This window comes from Papio anubis, chromosome 6 (genome assembly GCF_008728515.1).
Source record: "Papio anubis isolate 15944 chromosome 6, Panubis1.0, whole genome shotgun sequence".
NCBI lineage: Eukaryota > Metazoa > Chordata > Mammalia > Primates > Cercopithecidae > Papio > Papio anubis.
Window position 1 is genome coordinate 146,786,797 of NC_044981.1, and position 7,348 is coordinate 146,794,144.

Below are 7,348 nucleotides of genomic sequence, written 5' to 3' on the forward strand. Positions count from 1 at the left end.
TTAAAGTGAATTTCCCAAGCCATAAATGGTTCAGATCACATATGATTATGTTTTCTGATATAAAATCTAGAATCCTTCCACTAAACCACTTGGCCTAGACTAACTTTGTATGTCTAAAGCCTCATTTACAGTTTGAGTATCCTGGCCTCAGTTGAAGGCTATTCTTCATTCATTGACAATTGACTGGAAATGGATGATTTTATATCACCTCTTATTATAAACTACCCAAGATGTCCCAAACACCTTCTAAATTACAATATTGTTCTCTGAAATTACAAAAATTATTGATATTTGCTATATGAATGAATGAAATTAGATGTTTATTCTTTTCCTCAGACTTACTGAATAGACCAAAAGGAGTGTAACATTTAATATTATAAGCTCCTTCACGGTAGAGACTCTCTTCTTCATTTCTATAGCCATTCCTCATATTTCCTGGCAGAGGGCACGTTTATTAAATTAGAATTAGAATTCAATTTTCAGATTGTGGCTGTGTCCCAGGCTAGATCCAGTGGTGGATAATTTAATGTGTCCATCAAATAAGAGCATGGACTTTGAAGTTGAACAAAACTAGGCTGAAATCTAGACTGTCTGTCACTAACTGTGTGACCTTAGGCAGGCGCGTCATTTAACATCATTAAGTTCCACTTTCTCGTCAGTAGCATTTTGATAGGCATACTTTGCTCATACAGTTTCTGGAAGGAGCAAACCAAACATTGTATATAAAATACCTGCCAAGGAATGAGAACTCCATAAACAGGTGTTTATTGTCATAACTTCGAATGGTTCTAGGAGCTATCAGTGAGAGAGACACCCTTTGCAGTCAGTCTTGGGTGGACTGTAACAGTTCTAGGAGCTATCAATGAGAGATACACCCTTTGCAGTCAGTCTTGGGTGGACTGTAACAGTTCTAGGAGCTATCAATGAGAGATACACCCTTTGCAGTCAGTCTTGGGTGGACTGTAACAGTTCTAGGAGCTATCAAGGAGAGATACACCCTTTGCAGTCAGTCTTGGGTGGACTGTAACATGCCTGGGCATTTTTCAGGCAGGATCTGAACCAATTAAGGTGAGTGATACCCTGCCTCTCACAACCCTGCTAAAAGTAGTTGAGGTCATGCCAATGTTTGCAATGGTTTGGAAATCAAGCCTTCTGTGCTCTTCAGGAGGAGATAAGGATTGTCCTGGCAATATTCTATAATAGTAATTCTAACCCCTGGGTGCGTATTAGCATCACTTGGGAGAACCAAAAACACACCAACGCCTAGTCGCACTCTTAGAAATTCTGATTTAATTCCTTCTAGGATGAAGTCCAGATGTCCTGTATGCTTTTAAAGGTACCAGATAGTTCTAATGTGTAGCCAGAGTCAGAACCAGTGCTACATAGTGGTGCTTCCCAAACTTTGCTGCACATTAGAACCATTTGGAGAGATTTAAGAACTTGTGATTCCCCAGTTATAGTCTGTACCAATCAAATTAGAAAGTTTGAGGTGTTTGAAACTCTGTGATTCCAATGTACCAAAAGTTTGGGAACCACTCACTATTAGAGTGTTACTAAATAGGCTGGGTGAGGTGGCTCATACCTGTAATCCTAGCACTTTGGGAGACCGAGGCAGGCAAAGTGCTTGACCCCAAGAGTTCGAGATCAGCCTGGGCAACAGGGCAAAATTCCATCTCTACTAAAAACACACACAAAAAAATTAGCCGGGTGTGGTGGCGCACACCTGTAATCTCAGCTACTCAGGAGGCTAAGACACGAGAATCGCTTGAACCCAAGAGGCAGAGGTTGCAGTGACCAAGATCACACCACTGCACTCCAGCCAGGGCAACAAGAGTGAAACTCAGTGTAAAAAAAAAAAAAAAAAAAAAAAAAAAAATGCATGTTACTAAGCAGGTACTTGAACCAAATGAAGTAGACTTAGAGAATATATTTGTCACATTTATTCTGGTTTATTATTATATAAAATATTGTGAAGATTCATTTTTATTAACCCAAGCTCACTAATGTATTTCTTTCTAAATACTTTTGTTGGATATGCAGTTTGGGAAAAATATTTGATGTCAATACTGGCTGAACTATTGAAGTTGACTTCATATTGCGGTTAATGTTTCACTTCAAGTTTCTGCTGCCTGAGTGTTACACATAATGAATTCCAAGAAAACATTTTAACAGCCAGGCCATTCAGACTTCTTCTGCTCAGGCTTTTTCTTCTGCTGATGAGATCACCTGTGTCAGGCAAAGAAAATCTGGGCTATTGTGCATTTATAGTATCTTTTAGATGGGAAATGGTCAACAGTTTGCTGATGTTAAACTAAAGTATGTAGTCCAGTGACATGTTTCTATATCCTTTCTCACCAAACTCCATACACAGTGGTTCTTTTTCGCTGTTTTCTTTCATTTTTTGATTTTTTAATAGTGCCATTTTGAGTTTGCCATTTTTACTCATCTTGGCTAAATGGAAAACACTTCCATTTTTAAAAAATGCTAACATAACAAAATTTTAAAACCCAACAACAATTAAACAAATAAACAAAAAACACAGCATTCCTTAGAAGTATTTGTCATCTAAGTGAGAAAAGTAGAAGGAAACTTGGAATAATTACATTCTAACCATTTCGTTTTATGAAGAAACTAAGATGTTTTTTTTTTCATATCCTTTTTTATTTTATTATACTTTAAGTTCTAGGGTACATGTGCAGGTTTGTTATATATGTATACATGTGCCATGTTGGTGTGCTGCACCCATTAACTCATCATTTACATTAGGTATATCTCCTAATGCTATCCCTCCCCACTCCCCTCTCCCCACAATAGGCCCCAGTGTGTGATGTTCCCCTTCCTATGTCCGAGTGATCTCATTGTTCAGTTCCCACCTATGAGTGAGAACATGCGGTATTTGGTTTTCTGTCCTTGCGATAGTTTGCTGAGAATGATGGTTTCCAGCTGCATCCATGTCCCTAAAAAGGACATGAACTCATCCTTCTTTGTGGCTGCATAGTATTCCATGGTGTATATGTGCCACATTTTCTTAATCCAGTCTGTCACTGATGGACATTCGGGTTGATTCCAAGTCTTTGCTATTGTGAATAGTGCCGCAATAAACATACATGTGCATGTGTCTTTATAGCAGCATGATTTATAATCCTTTGGGTATATACCCAGTAATAGGATGGCTGGGTCAAATGGTATTTCTAGTTCTAGATCTTTGAGGAATCGCCACAGTGTTTTCCACAATGGTTGAACTAGTTTACCGTCCCACCAACAGTGTAAAAGTGTTCCTATTTCTCCACATCCTCTCCAGCAACTGTTGTTTCCTGATTTTTTAATGATTGCCATTCTAACTGGTGTGAGATGGTATCTCATTGTGGTTTTGATTTGCATTTCTTTGATGGCAAGTGATGATGAGCATTTTTTCATGTGTCTGTTGGCTGTATGAATGTCTTCTTTTGAGAAGTGTCTGTTCATATCCTTTGCCCACTTTTTGATGGGGTTGTTTTTTTCTTGTAAATTTGATTGAGTTCTTTGTAGGTTCTGGACATTAGCCCTTTGTCAGATGAGTAGATTGCAAAAATTTTCTCCCATTCTGTAGGTTGCCTGTTCACTCTGATGATAGTTTCTTTTGCTGTGCAGAAGCTCTTTAGTTTAATTAGATCCCATTTGTCAATTTTGGCCTTTGTTGCCATTGCTTTTGGTGTTTTAGACATGAAGTCCTTGCCCATGCCTATGTCCTGAATGGTATTGCCTAGGTTTTCTTCTAGGGTTTTTATGGTTTTACGTCTAACATTTAAGTCTCTAATCCATCTTGAATTAATTTTCGTATAAGGAGTAAGGAAAGGATCCAGTTTCAGCTTTCTACTTATGGCTAAGAAACTAAAGTTAACATAGATGTGGAACTGTTACCAGTTTTTGCTGCTAATTAGTTAGAAGTGGAAGGAGAAGTCGAGCCTCCTGATTACTAGCCAGATTTTCTTTTTCTCACTTCTCCTTGCTGAATCATTGGCCAAAAATGTACAACTAATTTCTCCTTTTGGGAAGCGCATATTTCATATTAACTCTGGCAATTTATGAAAAAATGTAGATTCACTTCCTCCATTAACAAAATGTCAGTGCCTAAGAAGAAATAAGGTTTATTTTTGGAGGAAATCAAGTGCCTACTCAGAATATGCAGGGGATGGCACCTTTCATTTAGCAGCGCTAAGCTTAATGTGTTATGTTTTACTTACAATGTAATTTCTCCCCAATATATGAACAATGTAAGTTCACATCACTACATATGTGAAATCACTAACTAAATGCCTGTCCTTGAGGTGAAATCTTTAATAAACTTTCACCCATCTTGAGTTATTTTTCCTCTCATTATACCTGGGAATTAAGGTATTTAAAAATTCTAATAAATTTCCATCTTTTTATTGCATAAATCAATTTTCTGAATTTCCTGTTATTATACAAGATAGCAGTGCTTCTGTTCATGGTGGGCAGATTAATGTTGTGGTGTGCAGATCAGCTAAGTATCATGTATGTATACACACACAAGCACACACATATATGTGTGTGTATATATATGTATATTTTAAAATCTCACTTTCTGGTCAGTCATTAAACATGTGGCAAGTATCTATCATATATACACACACACACAAGCACACACATATATGTGTATATATATGTGTGCGTATATATATATTTAAAAATCTTACTTCTGATCAGTCATTAAATGTGGCAAAAAAAAAGCAACTGTTACAAAGTAAAAATAGACATAGGCTACAACAATCTTGGATTGTAGTATAATGGAAAAGTTACTTTAAATGAATCTGCCTGAAATTGACAAATTTTAATGTTGTCTATGGGAAAATTAATGGGTTAATTCTGGAAACTGAAAGTTACAGGTTCTGGGACTAAATTGACCCTAGAAGAAATTCTTTCTGTTTTTACTTCCCCTATAAATTTGGAAAAATCAGCAGTAGCATAAACCATGATAACTTGGGCAAATCACAACTTCTTTTGAGTCTTAGTGTCCTTAGCTATAAATAGAAGAAACCATCCTACTTCGTTTGTTCTCAAGTATGGTTATACTTAGGACCACCCAGGAAACTTTGGGGAAAAAATGATGTCCTGTACTACCTCCAGACAAATTAAAACAACATTTCTGGGGGATGTGGCCTAGGCTAGAGGTGCTCAAAAATATGGTCCATGGACCACTGCTATTAGCATCACTGATTCATTAGTCAGCTTGGGATGCCATGACAAAATACCATAGACTGGATGGCTAAAAGTATAGAAATGTATTTCAGTTCTGGAGGCTAGGAAGTTCAAGATCAAGGTGCTAGCCAATTCTGTTTCTGATGAGGGTTCTTTTTCTTGCTTGCAGACAGTAGCCTGTGTTCTCACGTGGCCTGCACATGGAAACATTTTTTCTCCCTCTTCTTATAAGGCATCATCCTTATGACCTCATTTTACCTTTCTTTAATCCTAAAAGCTCTATTTCCAAGTATGGTCACATTGGGGGTTGGGACTTACGTATGAATTTTGGGGAACAAAATTCAGTCCGTAGCACTTGAGATCTTGAAAATTTTCAGACCAATCCCAGATCTACTTAATTAGATTCTCTAGGGGTGAGGGCCAGAAATCCATGTTTTAACAAACTGCAGGTGATTCTTATGTACATTTGAGTTTGAAGACCACTGGCCTAAGCCAGTAGTTCTTAACACTTAGACTGTATATTGGAATCACTTAGGGAATTTATAAAACTTTGATACCTGGGGCCCTATCACAGAGATTCCAATTTACCTGTTGCAGGATGCATAGTCTAAACAAGTTTTACAGCTCCTGAAAGTGAATCTCATCTGAGAACCACTGGTGTAGAATATCTCTGAAGGTCTTTGCAGTCTAAAACGGTGTATATTTTAATATAATAATATATACAAAATATGTATATATACAATACATAGTCTAGATAATTTTCATCAGAAGGAGGATGATAGAGTAGCTCTTTCTGTTTTGTAGCTTCAGCTATGACTCACATTTGTTGTCAGTCCCTTTTCATTAATCACTTGATGACATAATGCATTAAGCAGGAACTTTTTGAGAAGTACTATTGTGATAGTATATTTGCTAAATATAAGCTTCTTTATTTTTCAGTAAAAATCAAGGATTTATTTGATGATTAATGTGTTTCTACTGGATAAGACTAAATAAGGGTTTGGAGAGCAGCCAGAGGCTTATGAGACATACACACACATACATACACACACACACACACACACACATACACATACACACATTTTTTTTTTCCAGAGATGGGGTCTTGCTCTGTTGCCTAGGCTGGAGTACAGTAGCAGGATCATAGCTCACTACAACCTCAAACTCCTGGGCTCAAGTGATCCTCCCACCTCAGCCTCCTGAGTAGCTGGGACTGTAGATGTGCACCGTCACACCCAGCTCTCTTGAGATATTTTAAAAGAATCTTACAAATTGTGAGTCCAGGAATAATTCTGAAAAACAATCTAATTATTTTGTAAATCTCAAGCTCATTAAGCCATATAAACTAAGAAGTTATGGGTATTTCTTGATGTTAAAACTTATATTCAGCCGGGTGCAGTGACCCAAACCTGTAATCCCAGCACTTTGGGAGGCCGAGGCAGGCAGATCACGAGGTCAGGAGTTTGACACCAGCCTGCCCAACATGGTGAAAGCCCACCTCTACTAAAAGTAGAAAAATTAGCCAGGTGTGGTGGCGCACACCTTGTAATCCCAGCTACTGGGGAGGCTAAGGCAGGAGAATCACTTGAACCCAGGAAGCGGAGGTTGTGGTAAGTTGAGATCACGCCACTGCACTCCAGTCTGGGCAACAGAATGAGACTCCATCTCAAAGAAAACAAAAACAAAACAATAAAAAATCAGTTATATAATTTTAAAATCTCTTTTGATATTAGAATATAAATGGCTCTATGATAAAAATTATAAATGTCGTTTTCCTCAAATTTTACAATAATAGTTGTAAAAAATGGCATCTTAAAAAATGTATCCCAAATCATCAGAACTCTGACCAGTGAATTTACTTGTGATGCAATCAGCACAAATATTAGCACATAAAAGCAGAAAACTCAACTCATAGTTTTTCTTTTCTCCCGAAAGCACACAAGCCATTAAAAAAAAATTTTTTTTAAATGTGAAATTCATCACAGGAATAAGTAACTGAAGAATCAAAATTAACTATCATCTTTAAAGTGCTGGGGCTTAATAGGAAAGTTATTAAAAGTGGTATTTGAGCATTCGACTTCCTTAGAATTCTTTTATGATGCGGCCAAGGTGGCAACCTTTTCCAAATTTATGTACATATTAAGTGTCC

The 7,348-nt window shown here is 37.3% G+C and overlaps 1 protein-coding gene across 4 annotated transcripts in view; it reads right to left on the bottom strand.

Moving 5' to 3' along the window:
- DSE (dermatan sulfate epimerase) overlaps nucleotides 1–7,348 on the bottom strand; it is a 182,992-nt gene that overhangs the window by 70,284 nt on the left and 105,360 nt on the right. The gene's annotated exons all lie outside the window — the stretch shown is intronic.